Source organism: Tupaia chinensis, unplaced genomic scaffold (assembly GCF_000334495.1).
Source record: "Tupaia chinensis unplaced genomic scaffold, TupChi_1.0 Scaffold000197_1, whole genome shotgun sequence".
Taxonomy (NCBI): domain Eukaryota; kingdom Metazoa; phylum Chordata; class Mammalia; order Scandentia; family Tupaiidae; genus Tupaia; species Tupaia belangeri.
The window spans coordinates 1,994,284-2,011,802 of record NW_006159672.1 but is presented as its reverse complement, the minus strand read 5'-3'; positions in this window follow the sequence as shown (position 1 = coordinate 2,011,802).

The window sequence follows — 17,519 nt, the reverse complement described above, 5'->3', positions numbered from 1 at the left end:
CCTGTCTGTCTGGCAATAGCACGCGCCCTATAGCGAAAACCTCTCAAAAAAATTTAAAATACATTACTAACTTATATCATGGTGATTATTTGTTGATTTTGGGGCACTGTTGTGTACTTTATACTTTCATTTGTGCACACCCCACACTGAAGCATCTATTTCTGTCATTAGCCCCATTTATTAACTCTAGACAATTGCGTGTTCCTGGGTTCCCTTGGGTGTCAAGGTACCCCAGCCCAGTTGCTCCTTGAGTCGTTACTCCTCTTGTCTTACAGCACCATACCCCCCATAGTCTCCACTACAGAATACAGAGATAAAATTAGGGTGGGCCTCTTTCTGGATTGTGTCTGTCCATAAATGCCAGAAAGTCTTCTGGGCCTCTTCCTGATTTCTGAAGTTTCTTCTGGGGGGAAGGAAAGATTGGGCTGACCCTGGCTGCCCCTCTGTCGTAATCCCCAGGAACTCTGTGGCTAGCTGTGAACTCTCCTCAGAAAGACACCCCCAGGAGGACAGGATGGATGAACAGATCCCTGAGAAGCAGACAATGATGAAAGGGGACTGATTGGCACGACCCCAACCCTCAACTACCCCAGCTAGCCAAACCTATACAGGCCCTAGCCATAGCTTCTAGAAGCCCATCCTTCTTGCTAAAATCTGGAGAGAAGGTGAAGATATCTACATGTTTGTGTATGTATACGCACATACATGTATATATACATAGCTGTACACATACACATTTATATGTATATGTTATATTTTTGAATGTTTCCCCAATTATGAAAATTTCTGAAAGCAGAAAAGCTAAAAAATATAATGCAAACATACAATTTAACAAATATTAACATTTTACTACATTTGTATCTTCCTCTATATATGTTTTTACATACAATCTTTTCCTAAATATTTGAAAGTTAGAAGTCTCATGATACATAAGTTATAAATACTTCACTTTTAATCTCTTAAGAATAAGGGGATGTATTTGTCTACACAGTCATAATACATTTTACACTGAAATAACTATAAATAACTTCATAGTATTATCTGATATCCAGACTAAAGTCACATTTTCCTAATTATCCCAAGAATGTCTTTCACAGGATTCAATTTAGGTTCACATTTGCTTTTGGTTGTTGTGATGTCATTTTCATCTCTTTTTGTCTGGAGAAGTCCACCTCCCTCCCCTGCCCCTTCGTTTTTTCTATGACAATGTCTTTTTTTGAAGAGCCAAAGATAGCTTTCTTGTGGAATACCCCACATTCTGAATTTGTCTAATTATTCCCTCATGGTTGTTGCTTAATTCTTTCCTCCAGCCTTCTAAGTTGAAAGTATGGTTTAGAACCTGATTATGTTTTAATGATTTTAAATGTTATGTTAATATAGGAGCCAGATGGTAGCACAGTGGTAAAACTCCATGTTCTGTGAGTCGGACCGACATGGTCTGGGTTCATGTCCAGAGACCCGTCTGAGTATATGGGGCATGTGTGAGCCCATGATCTGAGGCTGGCTGATGATGGGGTAGATCACCACATCAAGATCCTGTTGGAGGTGCTGTCTTTGTGTCTGTCTTTCTGTATCTCTCACTCATGGGAGAAATAAACACAATTAATACAGATTTATTAAAGAAAATTTGGAAAGTAAGGGAATATTTTATATCATCTTGTCTTTCCACCTCAAAATTATTTTCCTTATTTCCTTGCAGTGCTTTGTGGATTTTCTTTGATCACTTATTCACCCACCCATTAATTCAGTAAATGTTTCTTTTATTGTGAATTCTATCTATTGAATGTTTACCACCCACTAGAAATGGTATGACCTCATTTAGTTGGTTGCACCCAGGATATATGGCACGCATTTTAATTCTTCTTTTTCTGCTATACATTTCATCATAAGGATGGTCTATATTACCACAGTCTGCTTGTATTTGAGATAGTCTGAATTATCCTCAGATAATCCTTTAATGAAAGGATCCCTAGCCCCTGACAGGGTCAGGACAGCTGAACCCGAATCATCTCAGAACTTCAGAGAGAGATTTAAGAATTGCCGGGCTTAGATTCACATTAGCTGTTTCAGAACATTGAAGTGGGGTGTGCAGGGGTCAGTATTTAAAACGAGCTCACCCAGGCAAACCTGAAACTTTACCAGATTCAGAATTACAGACTCCACATGTCCTGATAATCATCTCCAAGTTCTCATTTCTCCATTCCTTTGTCTCAGTTCTGCTCACAAGTCCATATTGGTGATGATGGTGGCAAGGAGGTGGGGTGGAGGGAGGCAAGCAAGTCAAGGTCTCAATACCCAGAATCATCCAGAACTAGAGGTCTGGGCCTCCTCAGTTAGTGCAGACACCCTCTGGTGGTGACTGCCAAGGAAATGTTAGGAGAAGGCTCCCATGTGCTTGTCACCCCCGGCATCTCTCCTGGAGCTGAACATCTCCATTCTCTTCCTACACGGATAAGACGCCTGATCACATGCTGAAAACACACTCACCTCTTAAATGCAAGATAGCATCCTAGACTCTTCTATCCAGTTCTTGCCCTAAGAAGATCATTGAACCCCACTATATTTTAGTTCTTCAGAATGATACATTATTTGGATCTGAACAAAAATTATTTTCTTCAAAAATAGCTTTATAATTCACTTAGTGTAAAAAAAATACATGCTCATTATTAAACAACTCAGAATTATGTAAAAACCCACTTGCTAACTTTTCCTATTTAATTCCAGCCTTTATGTGGGTGTGTGTGAGTGTGTGTGTGTGTGTGTGTGTGTGTGTGTGTGTGTTTTGTGCATGTCTACAAATACACAGACAAGACAGAGATATAGAATATTAACTATAAATCCACATCATTATTTAAATGACAATAGAGTTTTTAAAAATAAATATTTAATCATTTTAACTTAACTATTTCTTTACTGTATAAAATTTCAGTTGTTTGAAATACTTTTTCTCTTATAAACAACTTAGGCAAAGCAGTCTTTCTATTATATTCCATTAAATCACCTTTGAAAACAAAATGTGTTAAGTACACGCAATATTAAAGTGTGTGCTACATTTTAAAAATTTCCTTACCTAAATTTATTCAACTTCCTCTCTCCCTAACAATTCAGCAATGTTCATGTCCTCATGTCACATTCAATATTATATATTATTTTATTGTTTCACTTCGACATATTTTTATTCTTTTCAGTTTCGGCATAAATGATATCTTAGAGGTGATACATCAATAGAGGCATAAATGATTAATTACTGGGTAATTCTTAATATATTTCCACCTGTTTATCCCCATTGCCATTTATCTGACCATTTCTGTATTGAGGTGTTAACTTTCTCCGTAAGATGTGAAAGAAGCTTGTAAGGCCACCAGATCATTTCCTGGGCTCTTGGTCATCTACCTCCTTCCTGCATAGATTTTTGCTTTTCTTGTCTTGCTTGTCTTTTTGTTTTCCCCACATGTCTTAATTTTTGCTCATTTGCTATATAAGCTTAATTATTATTTCCTAATTAAATCTCTTCACCTTTTTTTTTTTTTCCTATATGATTTTACCCTCCAATTTAAGTTTGGAAGACCTACCTCTTTGCAAGATCATTTATTCTTCTACTTTATTTTGGGCTTTTTGTGTTAAAGCTATTATATATTTGGGCTCAATTGTAGTATCACTTGTAAGGACTAGAATGATTCTACCTCATAGGATGCCTCTGTGAAAATAAGAAAAAAAGTACTCTTTTCTCGAGAAAACAAAGGAGGGGTTATGTTATTTCCTAATGATAATAATCAGCATAAATTCATCTTTTAAAAATAAATTATTAATAGAAAATAAATAGTAGTAATTATGTAGTGATTCATGGCATACTAAATGTATGTTAGTTTCAGTTAGGAACTTGGTAATAAATATTATATTCTAATACAGTAAACAAACAAAGAGGTAAACTACAACATGAGATATTCAAATTCTGAGCCAGGACACTAATGGCAATAAGTTTGTCAGCATTTAAGTTGCATTTCTTTTTCTTTTTAAAATATCTATGGATAAATACAGCAGTAGACAAGGCTCTCATTGTGCAGAAGCTCTGGCATACCTGATGTTGATAGATTTACAAGGTCTTTAAGTAACTGAACTTGTTCTTCCTCCCCAAATCTTAAGCAGGATGAAGTGTATCAAGCACATCTGAACTAAGCACTTGACTTTCATGTACAGAAATAGTGTCATAATATACTAACATGAATTTGAACAAGATTCTTTACTATTACACACTTGAAAATTTTCATATATACATACATACAAAGTACCTATCACTGGTATTAACAAAATCATGATACAAATGTGAAAATCTTACAAAATAATGAAAGGGCTATTACATGAAAGATAGCTTTAGTTGTATCACTTGTCCCTGTGAAACATGTGTGTGACTCCCCAATAATGCTGAGATCCTGCCCCTTCCCTCTGTAAGTGCCTACTTAGGAGTCCTATCACTATTTATTAAACAATTTATTTTGATTTTCATTTGAAATGCTACCTTAAAGCATATCTAAAATATTGTCATGAATGCTTAAGTATACATTTTTTGGATTCTTTCTTCTGTCTTTTTGATCTCTTTCTACCTACATAGCCACTAAATACACTGTGTTAATTTTACAGTTTATCTAATATATGATACAATAAACTCCTAGTAATTAATATCAAGATATTTTTCATAAATTTTCTGACTATTTTACATGCTTAACCTTTTACATTAAACTTATACATCATTTTATATATTTCTACAGCCTATCTCAGAAGAAAAAAGTGTAGGGGCCAGCAGATGGCATAAAGATTATGTCATTGGACACCCACATAATTAGACATGGTTCGAGTCCCAGACCTGGCAGCTTAAAACTCACACTGGGTACATGTGTGTGCGTGCCCCAAATCCCAAGAGGAGAATGAAGGAAAAGGGATAGCAGTATGGCCATCCCATCTGGGGGAAATTTCTCACTTTCTGTCTCTCTGTCTCTGTCTCTCCAGTGAGTGCACGTGCCCTATAGCAAATATCTTACTCAAAAAAAAGTAGTAGAATTTTATTGGGATAATATTAAGCACAAAAAATAATTTGAGGAATATTGTTATTTTTATATATTGAGTCTTTCTGATAACATGGTAGGCCTTCCCATTTATTCAAATCTTCTTTTATATCCCTTATTAGATTTTTATAGTTTTCCTCATATACTTTTCCTGTACACTTCTTGGTAACTCTCCCTAGGTACTTTAGAGAGCATTTTTACTAATGTTGATGAAATCTTTTTATATCCATTTTATTAGCAAAATGATTATCATTGGCACATAAGAAGACAATTGATACTTGTTTATTTGTTTTAAACAATGTATTTATGCCACTGAAAATTTATTATTTATAATAATTATAGTGGTTCATTAAAATTCTTAAATTTTCCAAAGAAACAATCATTATTTTTTGTAAATAATAAAAAATACTCCCCTATGCTAACATTTATAATTTTTTCCTTTTTATAAACTTATATTTCAGTTAGCATATTTTAATTATATCTATATATACATATATAGATATATGAAATAATTATATATATAATAATACTAATTACATCATATATATATGTATATATATATAAAGTTGGTGATAATAAATGAATATGGGTTTTGGTGAGCTGATTGCTTTTCCAGAACATGTCCATCTAATTAAAGATTTTGGTTTTATCCTCTGGTAACATATTTTTTCTTTTGTATAACTTAGCAGAATAAGCATTCCTTGGTCATGAAACTCACAGAATGGGATCCTTGGTAGGTTGAGGGTGGCCAAGGAGGCCCCAGATTCTTAGGGTTAAGATCATTAAGGAACACAAAGGAATCAACTCATTCGTTAGAGCCATGTGAATTTCTAATCAAAAGAAGATGATCTCTCCCCAGCAATCTCCTTTTTTCACATGCCAAGAGTATATTTGAGATATTCTTTAAAAGTGCCTGCAGGTAATGGGAAGGGGTTCTCCTCATCTCATGATAGTAGGTAGGGAGAGTAGGCAGTTGAATCTGAGGAGCTGCTTAGGCCTTGAAGCCTAGTTCACGACCTGTGTCACCTGCCCACAGCTATATTTTTTTATGGTCTCTAGCTTCCCTTCATCCACCGACACATAGCACATCTACCATGTGCTATGCCTTGTGTAAGACCCTGGAGATACAAATACAAAGACATGTTCTTTGTTAAAAATTTTATTTCACTTAATTTATTTTAATTTGACCAAGGAGGCACAGAGTGAGAGAGAAGGAAAGCAAGAAAGCCGCCAGGTCTAGGACTTGAACCATGATCAGCCATGGGGGAGTCCAGTGCCCTTAACCACCCTTCCACCTGCTGGCCCAAAGACATGTTTTTAATGGCACATGGACAAGATGCCTCTTCAAAGGTTATTCTTGAGCTGAGAAGGGAGTCTGACTTGTCTGTGTTGAAGGCAAGTTTGGCTGAGAACTTGACATTTTGAATTAAACCTAACAAAGCAGTTACAAGTTCACTGAGTGGATGGGAGGAGGTGGTTTGGAAAGTGATCTGTGGGATCAGAGGAGGAGGCTAGAGATACCAAGAGGGGGTTAGAGAATATGAGCAGAAAGAAGGTACCATCGCTGATAACTTGCCTCCTGACCTCAGACTGTGTACCATGTGCCTTGAGAGAACATGCATTTCCTTATCCTAGATGCTTGCACAATTAACCACAATTAATTGTTTTTAATCTTCTGTATGTGAGTGTAACCTAGAAAGACCATAGGTTCTAGAGACTTAAATATTTCCAGCACAACCTCAGCAATCTTCAGACTAAACTTTAAAATAGGTTTGAATTTCATTTTAGAATTTAGAATTTTATTTCTGATGAAATTATATAATCTTTACTGGGAACGCTAGCAAATTTTGCAAAATGAGCCCCAGACTACATACTGAATGTAGGCTTTCTTGGTAACTTTGTAAATTCTCTTGAAAATTTACATAGTTATCAGGGTGCTAGGAGGGATTTAGGAAGCAAAAGGTCTCCTTTGCCCTTGACACTGGAGTTTCATTAGAAGCAACACCCAAATTATCTAGCAAGTTGTTCTTTATCCTATACAACCTTGTTCTTTCAACTAAGTACAGGCTAATGATTGTGAACAGGGATTAAAGCACCTTATTTTAAAGAAAGACTACTTCCCATTTGAATTACTTTTAAACACACCACTTTGCCTCTAATTTAAAATGAATAATAGGTTTAGAGCAGACAACAAAAGATCATTAACCTCGTAAGATAAATGTATCAGGAATCTTATGTTTTGCCGGAAAATGGAATAGAATGGTAGAAATGTGCTAATGCAAAGGTTTTTATTTATTTATTTATTTATTTATTTTTAAGCATCATTATCTGGGGGACATCTTTTTTTGGTATTCAAATAAGAAAACCGAATTCTCTCCAATGCCCACTTGAGCTTTTGTTCTGCCCTAATTGAAAGAAAACCTGTACATGGAAAATGATCCTTACATATCTGAAAGGTTTAGGTTGGGTTAAAAGAATTAATCATGTATTCTTTTTTTTCCAAGACAACAATTATCTTAGACAGTACTTTTCTTCTTGTTGTTTGTCCTCCTACCTCATTTTCTAACAATTCGGGAAAAAAGAGTCATTTCATAATCCTGGGTTTTGCCATTGACAATACAAAAATCCTCAGGAAAAAAAAAGAAAAGGCACTTAAATTAAAAATTCTGAAACTTGTTTTCCATTGAACACATTTCTGAAAATTCTGACCTTTATAAATACCCTAATCCTGCTTTTGAATATGTTAGTAGTTTGAGAGAATACAATAAAAATAATTTATTAACAAGAATGCAAAGGAAGAACAAGCCAATTTAGAAACAGAAATCGAATCAGGTAAAGGTATTGAGACAGGCTATGGATTTGGAGATCTGTGATGTGTTTCTAGAAGCTTCTGGTTCTATGGGGAAAAGGTACCCACAACACCTGTGGCTGGTCTAGGCTTCACCTTGATCCTTTACTTCATGGTGGTCACCCCACTGGACATGGTGGGTTCTGCTTCTAATGCTCGGCAGTCTATGGTCAGCTGCGGCCTTTTGCTGGAGCAATAGGCTACACAGGATGGGTGAGCAATTAGGCCCTCATGGCTTCCGCAGGAGGCCAGGAAAGTAGTGGGCAAGGCTGAGCAGGGTTGAGCAGCTGTCTCTTCCGAGCTTTCAAAAATTCCTGTCAGTTGGCTACTGACTTCCTAATGCACACTCTTCTAATTCTTAATTAGAGCGACATAGCTAATTAATAAGTTTTTTCCAATTATAAATTAACTTAGGATCAGAACTCTGGCTTTGCATGTAATTTCCTATAATCGCTAAAGCTACTGCAAAAACATGCCTCCTGCCAACCGTAACTTTTTTATTTAACACAGACAGACAAGTTCTCACTGGGTTTACATTTTACAGCAAATTATCTCTGTTGGGATTTATGAAGAGAAATTAAAAAAAAAAAAATCAAAGTTCCCTCCCCCCTAGTCTTCTTCCCCTTTTCTTTTTTAAACAAAATAACATCCCTTAAAGGATAATTTCTCTTAGAGATTTAAAGGAAATTTGTCTTAATATTTTCTTGTCATTACAGGAAATCAAAAGAGAAAGAACAGGTGATAATTCGTTTTTGTTCATAACTGTTACCACCTTTTCGTGATTCCTGCAAAAATGATTTGGGAGGTGCCGGCATGCTGTTCATTTATAGAATCTTAACTGGAGAGACACTTATCTCTTTAGTAATGAAGGAGTGTAATTAAAGGTGGGCCCGTAGACCAGGCGCCAGCTCTGGCGACATGTCACATCCTTGGCTGCCACAATTCCTCGGTGGTTTATCAAAGACTACTCCTTTAATATGGAGATTACACTTATGTACTTGTCTGAACTTGAAAGGCATTTGCCTAATTTACTTATTAATGAGATGTAAATCTATTTGTATGGCACGTCACAAGTTTCCCCGAAATCGCTGCTACTTAACCGGTGATAAACCCTATGATTTAAACGAAAAATAATACATTTAGCTTTCCACATTCATTCTGTTAAAAATTGATATAGTCTATGTTAAATTTATTAATATTGCTTGCTGTCATTCAGTTTGCAGCTCTTGCTGAAATATGACTTGACAGCGGCCGCATTAAAGATGTATGCCATTGTATTCAACAAAGATTAATGAAGCCCGGTAAAAATAGCTGTAAAAGAGAAAGTGATCCGAATGTAAAATCAGTGAATTAAATGAGGCCGCGCATACCATTTGTTAATATGCATGAGGAGGGAGGCAGCGAATGAAAATGTCTCTATGCAAAGTTCATTTGGGAATGTTTCAATATTGTCTGGATATCCCCCAACTATTGAAGAGCGGCCTAACAGAGACAGGCATTCCGAGCAGATTGGGCGTGCCCGGGGCCCAGATGCCCTCCTAGCTGTGACAAGCTGGGTCAGGGGCAGGCGGCAAGGCAACCTACGCATTTAGGTGTCCTGATAGTTTTCTCCAAGTCTCTCTACAGCACATCCTCCTCAAGATCGCTTGCCTGGACCAGCCTGTCTGTGTGAAAGAGAATGAATCCGAATGTTTCTTCAGGCATTTAGGCTCCAAGTTCAGGTGCTGGCAGTAGGAAGTCTGTGTCTGGTTGCAGACCAGAGATCAAGCATTCTATGCCTTGATATATATATATATATTTTTTTTTCCCCCCCAAGAGGTTACCACTCCTTCATTCAGAGTACTTGGACATCATTAGATGAAAGACCTACAAGAGTCCGAATGATTCTTATAGCATTGAAAGAGCTCAGGTCCTAAGGGTTTCACCCCAGCTGATGCGTTGGTCTGTCTGTTTGCATGTTGAACCTGTTCCTATTCTGGCACCAGTGTATTGAAAGATTGGGTAGTGCTTTCTTTGTACTATTTGGAGGGGGTGATTGATTTCCACAGTTCTCATTATAAAATACTGCTGGTGTCATACCCTACCAGGTTAAGACTTTCAAATAAATTAACAGTGACAGAAAATTGTATGCAGTAATCATAATATAAACCCGGCATGTTTATCAATCAAGAGGGTGTTTTGATAGATTTAAGTCATTAATGATAGATATTTTTCCCCAAGGTTTGCCTACACGGAGGTCAAGGGCTGTCCAGAGAAAAATATTTTGAGGTATTTTATTTTGTTTTGTTGAATTTGCTTGGGGTGGTGTTTGTTTGCATGTGTATGTCAGTTTTAATTAACAGAGTCAATGGCAAAACAGCAGTTCACATTGCCGCCTGACTGCCAGCTTGGAGGCAGTTGGGGGGGGGGGTTGGGTGCACACAGATTGAGGGTGACATCCCATAGAAAGTGCTGCCTAGAGCACAGAATTCTCTAAAAGGGTGAGTACAGGTGTTCTTGCTCAGAACAGTTTAGAAGGATTGTTGTTTTGCAGCTCAGCAAATGTCACCCACATTTTACAGTCTCAACAGGTATTCCCCAGGCTGTGTACAAGAATGCCATGCATGGAGGGACCAGCAGTTAGCATAATGGCTATGCTGCTGGACTCCCATGTAGTTGACAGCAATTTGAATCCCGGAGACCTGGCTTAAACTCACGCTGGGCACGTGTGTATGCGGGCCCAAGATCCTGAGAGGAGAAAGGAGAAGAAGAGATTGTGGCGTGGCCATCCCCATTGTGGGGGGTAATTTCTTTCTTTCTGTCTCTCTGTCTCTCTCTCTCTTTCTGGCGAGCACACGTGCCCTATAGCAAAAACCTCTCCAGAAAACCAAAAAAAGAATGCTATGCATGGGGACCTGGGTTTGTCTTTTACTTGTTAAGCCTCCATGAAGGATGTGGTGGGGCTTGCCTCAACAGTGGCTGCAGCTGAACAGAGATGTGAAAATAGCTGACCTCCCTCAGGGTGTTCTCCCAAGGACAATGTCTGACCATAATGTTAAAGAGATAGTGGTTAATGCTGTGATTAAAAGCCATGAGATGAGACAATGTCTAAGTAAGTTGACCTTTTTGATTGTCTGATAGCCTACCAACTATCATCAGGTCTTATCTCCCTTTGGCCTGTTCCTAACTCCAAGTTTACAGCTAACCCTGCCATTTGTACCTAGGTTGGAAGGTATCAGATTTGGGGGCTCACTATCAAGGCCAGAATAGGCCTTGAAGAAACCTGCATTATCTCACATGTCAGGACATGCCCCCTCATAGCCCACAACTACCATCTAAGGATACTCCTTCCAAGTTAGGCTTCTGTTGGAAAAGGTTCTGGTCACAAGGGAACTCTAGTTCAGAGCCTTTGTTCAACCCTCCTCCTTCATGGTGTGGACACACACTTGTGGGATGCATGGACATTCCCATCCATGCACTATGTTGCTAGGGTTGATCACTAGTTAGGTCTTCATGGGTGGCATTGGAAGTACAGAGCCAGGAGGACCAGGAGGATCCACTGACATTCCAAAAGCAGTAGGACACTGGGTCATAGAGTACAGCAATGCTGGGACCTTAAAAGTCACTTTTAGCCCTTTCCTTACTTTCTCACCTCAAATCCTGGCTGGGTAGCTTTTCTGATTTGGAGACTATCTGCTAGGATAAGAAAGCCTGCTCGGGCTGGCTCTATGGACTGGTAATTAAAGGAGCTGTATCCCACATGGCCAACTGTGTGGTTTGAATTTTGCTCCCAACCACCTGAAAAACATGCAGGTGCATATTTAAACATGCCCCCAAATCCCAGAAGAATGGAGAAATGGAGAAGAAAACATTGTGGCATGACCATCCTCCATCGAGGGTTGCTTTACTCCCTCTTTCTCTCTCTTTCTATGGCAAGCACATGTGCCCTATGCCAAATTTTAAACATGATTAAAAAAAGAAGAAGAAAGCCTGTTCTTCTATAGAAAGTAAAGTAACATCAAATCTACATTCACAAAACTTTGCTCAAAAGTCCAACTTTTCCAAATCAAAGAAATGAAAGCAGGGAGATATGACTTCCTGAATTACACTGAACATGCTTAGAAGTGATCGCCTCATTAGGAGCCACTGCATATGCCCTACTAAGAGCTCGGTTGTTTTAATGCAAGTTTAATGAAGTAAGAATATCCAGGTACTTCGTACTGCAAATGTCCCACAGATTGCTCTTGATGGTTTCCTGGGAAATCACCCAAGTGCACCGAGAAGTCATAGACCCCTTCTGTTATCACATTATAGGCTGATTATCTGATTCTGCTCACTGACTGGCTAGTTAATCCTGTCAAAATGGCTGAATCATCTAGTAGGTGACTAAATCTACAGAGACTGAAATTCCACAAGTCCTTAACACCCCTCTCATAGCCTTTCCTTCTCCAGTTAGAGAAGTCTTAAAGCCTCAAGGACAACTTTGTTTTTATCCTGTGAATTATGTTGGTAACACAAATTATGCAAGCCAACTTCTAAACTCTGATTGCAAACTTGATGATCTTCATCCAGAAAGGAGCTATAGTGATTACTTATCCCAAAGCCTCTTTCAAAGATAAGGTGACTGAAATACAAGGCACATCCAAAGTCATATGGCAAATTTAGACAGAGCCCCAATAGCCCAAACATCTTGATCAACTAAGTTTTCAGGGAATGAGACCAAGATTGAGAATTAAGCTTTGACTTGGAAATCCAGGTGTTGCAGTAAAGAATGGATGCTGAACTAAGACAATCGTGCCCTAAACCTTAAATATAATCACCAGATTGTTAGAGAGTCAAATCTTTTCCTGCTTAGATTTAACATTCATTTTTAGGGAAAACATCAAAAATAAACATTCAGATGTTATTCATCAAACCTCTGAGCCTTTGCAGAAAATGAATTTATGACATAAACATGTAATGAATTTAAAACAAATTCAGAATGTGCTACTTCCAGGTATGATGAAGCCTTATACTTTGAAAGAAATGCAGTAGTATCGACTTTGTAAACAAGTGCCTCAGAAATACCGGTTCTGCCCATTTGGTGTGGCTTTGTAGTTAGGACATTAATTAATGACCAAATAGAAAAATGTCTGTGTGCCCAGCAGATGGTAAACAAGCCCAGGAGAGCATTACCATCTGAATTGCAAAGAAGGCTGGCATCATCCTCTCCCCACACCCTGCCCAGATCTGCCAGCCTGGCCCTAAGAGTGGTCACTGTTGCTCATGCTGATTCCAAATTGGCTTAGGAAGGGCTGTAAGGGAGCTGCTGCTCAGGAACATGGTCCCAAACTATTCTATCAGAGCGTGGGGTGGGAACAGGTTAGTTACTGACTCAGGATGCTGAGTAATCCATTTTCACCACTCATCTCTTTTAGTTAATTTATTATTATTATTGTTATTGTTATTTTATTTTTAAAATTATGAGGATGATGCTCTGGTAAAGGTTAACCTTCAAGAAGCACGTTTTTTCTCTCTCTCTGAGCTCAGGAGTATCGCTGCCAATGAGGGTAGAGAAAATTCAAGTGTCTAACCTTCAAGAAACACATTTTTTTTCTCTCTCTCTGAGCTCAGGAGTATTGCTGCCAATGAGGGTAGAGAAAATTCAAGTGTGATAGAGGCAATAAATACCAAGGACCCACCCATAAACTATTTGCAGCTTGTGAGCATTCCACCCTGAGAGAAGCCCCATGGCCAGCAGGGAGTCTCCCCCCACCACAAGGCCAGTGTTGCTAGATGTTTGGTGTGTATGTCTTGATCTGGTAAATGACCATCTGGACAATGGACAGTGCTCAAGAAAAGGGCAACCATGTTTCTAAGCTAAGTACTATGGGGACAGCTGAATTATGATGGGTATTAATGAAATTTATTGGTCCTCAGAAGCCTGTGGAATAATCAACCTCTGGCTTTGTTGTCAACAAGGTATCATGAATTGAATCAGATGCCACTCAATCAAAATTTTAAGGACAAATGGCAAAGCAGAAACTTTCTTTTACACTCCAGATAGAAAATAAATTTAGTACTCTGATTTATGAGTGACTATCCTGTTTATTCTTTAAATAACTCATTTCAATAAATTAGAAACTATGTGAAATATGCACTGGATTGCCACCTGCATAGATATTGGAATCCATATAAAAGTTCAAGATGGAGAAAAGGAAAACAATTACATGACTCCAAAATTAACGACAGATTTATCTTAAGTGTTTGGAATTCAGTATGCTAAGTTCTTGCCTATTTTTGTATTTATTTCTCTTTTTTCTTTCATGTCTTTCTGATATAGCCTTATAATACAGTCGTGCTTCTGTATTTTATTTGCAAATATTTACTTTCCTGATTTTTTTTTTAAACTAAAACATTCTGAGAGTTTAGAAAATAAATAATTTTGGGTACCATCAGTAGGCACAAACAACTTATTAATAATTAAAATCATCAGTCAGGCAGTGTGGTGAAAAGGAATGGAAACATAAATTTTTTAAGCCCGAAAGCAGAAAAAAAGAAATCTAGACATTAGAAATGTCTAGAAACAACTGGGAAAGGGCAAGAGACAGTACCGTCTCTTGGTAAATGTTTCAACTGCTTGAAATTATTGTTACCAAGAGCACTGCCTATTTAATTATAGAAAAATGTTTGGGTTTTTAAAAATTTTGTTTTTTAGGGGCCTGCAGGTGGCATAGTGGTTGAGGCACTGGACTCTTATGTGGTTAGCCACAGTTTGAATCCTGGACTCAGCAACTTGAAATTCACAGTGGGCAGGTGTGTGTGTGTGTGTGTGTGTGTGTGTGTGTATACCCAAAACCTCAAAAGGAGAATGAAAAAGGGATTTCGATGTGGTCATCCCCCGGGGGGGTGGGGAGGGTGGAGGATTTCTTTCTTTCTCTCTCTCTGTTTCTCCAGCATGCGCACATGTCCTATAGAAAAAATTTCTCAATTTTTAAAAATATTTTTTAAAAAGTATTCCCCCTACCCCATGGGAGATGAGGATAGAGAAAGCTAGGACACTCAACAGAGTCTTCATGCCACAATCCACTCCTATCCTCAGCGAGCTAGGACCATGAACACTTGGGTAGGTGCTGAGCATGTGCAGGGAAGTCTTGGCACATGAACCTGGAACCTTCTCGTGTGCATTCAGCATTTCAGATTGTGTTTCTGCTACACTACAGCCAAGCCCTGCTTTTGTGTTTGTTTGTTTGCTTTTTATTCCTGACTAAAGATGATACTAGTCAAAAGTATGTCTCAATATTATGTGCTCTATACCATTGATAGTTACTGGATGAATAAGCTGCCATACTATTTATGAAAAATCTTCTACCCACATTGTCACATTTGTTCTCCCATCAGCTGTATGATGTCTCAATATTATTAGCTTTTAACTATTTTTTTAATTCGTAAAGGAATTGAGACTTAGATTCAAAAGCAAAGTAGAAAATTCTAATAGAAACCACTGTACCTACAATGATGTCTTCCACTGATACTAAGTGAATAAAAAAAAAACCAGGCATAATGCAGAGATAATAATTGTGGCCCCATGAAGGTCTGGATTGGAATTACTGCTTTTGTAAGGTCAGTTTAGCAGTCTCAAGACAGTCTCAGAGTCTGCTGTCCCTACAAAACTGAGGGCAGAAAAAGATTCATTTCATCTCTTAACTCCTAGCACTCAGTACACGTAGTGGTCCCTAGAGAAGAGAGACAAGAGAGACAGGTGCAAGCCCATGAGAGTTTGCATTCTCAATCCTGAAAGTTATCAACTGTTAAATTTGTACTTTCTTTTTCTCATTCTCTCTCTCTCCCTCTCTCTCTCTCTCTTTTTTTTTTTTTTTTTTTTTTTTTTTTTGCCAGAGAGTGTGTTCAGTAGGAAAGTAGGGAGAAAGAGAGAGAGTGAGAAAGCACTTTCTATATCCTCTCTGGATTTGGGGCACACACACACGCCCAACATGTTTTTCAAGCTACTGAAGACAGGATTTGAACTATGCAGTCAGTCATGTGGGATCTGGGTCTCTTAATCAGTAGGCCACCAGGATGGTCTTTGTGTTTTCATCCTATACCCTGGACATTGCTTCAGCCCTGGCTACTCAAAAAATATAATAATATCATACAATATTAATAATATAATATTATTACATTTAAATTCCAGCTACATTGGCTTGCTGATATATTTTCTTTAAGCACTCTTCTATAAAAGGCCCTATGAAATTAAGATATAAGAAATGTTTAAAATTGAGCATCTATAATGCATCTTATCTTATGCCACCTGTGTTATCTCATTTGAGTCGTAAAACAGCCCTGTGAATTATAGTGCATAGTAGGTAGGCACTCAATAAATGTTGAATGAATGAATGCACATCACCCATAGTGCTCTGCTGGAGGCTCCTTGAACATACCAGGAGGGCTCTTTCACAGACCTTTCTAGGTCCCTCTTACATGTTTGCATAGTTGGAGCCCAGGAAATCAAAGTGATGGATGTCAACAGTGACCTCCATGTGTGCACTCATACCTCCCCACCCAGGTGTGGAACATGTTCATTGAGCAACTCTTGGCTGACCAGGATTTCTCTTCCCACCAATTTAAAAGCTATTCTCTGTGAAATATAGCCAGTATCCTGCCACCAGAAAGAGAGTCAGAGAAGTTAAGTGGCTCATTGAAGATAACACAGCTAAACCTGTAAGGTCAGCCTGTGTTTGCAGGCTGGGAACCCATTGTAGAAGAGAGTGAGTTTTGTTTTTTTTTTTTTAAAAAAAAAAAAAAAACTGTTTCTGAATCTTTGTGTTAAAACACATCTCTCTTCCATGAAAAATTAGGTGTTTACCTAAAACACCATGAGTGCCCCAGGAAGACCACATTCAGACCTCACCAAGCTTGTTTCTCAGGAAAGCCTTTTTCTCTAGGACTCCTCCTAGGAACAGAGGCTCTATCACAGGGCTCACTAGGGTCCAAAATGCCTGGGAGCTCCCAGCTCAGATAGAATCTGGTACAGAATGATGCCATTCCAACAGACAAGGAAGGAGGGAGTCAGTACAAATTACTCCCCCTCTGTTGGGTGAGTCCCCTCTGGGAACTGTCACAGCTGTAAAGAGCAGCCTTGGGACCAACAGATGGCGTAATGGTAACATTGCTAGAATCCCACATAGTCGACTATGGTTCGAGTCCTGGACCTGGTGGCTTGAAACTCATACCAGACACGTGTCCATGCATGCTCAAAATCCTGAGAGGAAAATAGAGGAGAAGGAATTGTGGCATGACCATCCCCTCCGGAGGGTGATTTCTCACTTTCTTTCTCTCTGTATCTCCAAAGAGTGCACATGCCCTATAGCAAAAGTCTCCCTTAAAAAAAAAAATTTAAAAAGAAGAACTCCTCACCCAAGATCTGTCTTTCCCAGGGAGCCCACATCCTCAGCTGATCCAAGAAGGCATAAAAATCTGGCTGTCTTGACCCAGTTGAAACTGATCTCCAGAGCAGTTTTAGCCCCAGAGCTTACTAGGAAATCTGCCAGGGTTATTGCTGGACTTGCATTGCAGTTCAACTCCTCCCTCTGCTCGATCCTGTTGTTTCCTTGCCATTCCTTCCAAAAGTATTTGTCCCAATTGCCCTCCCT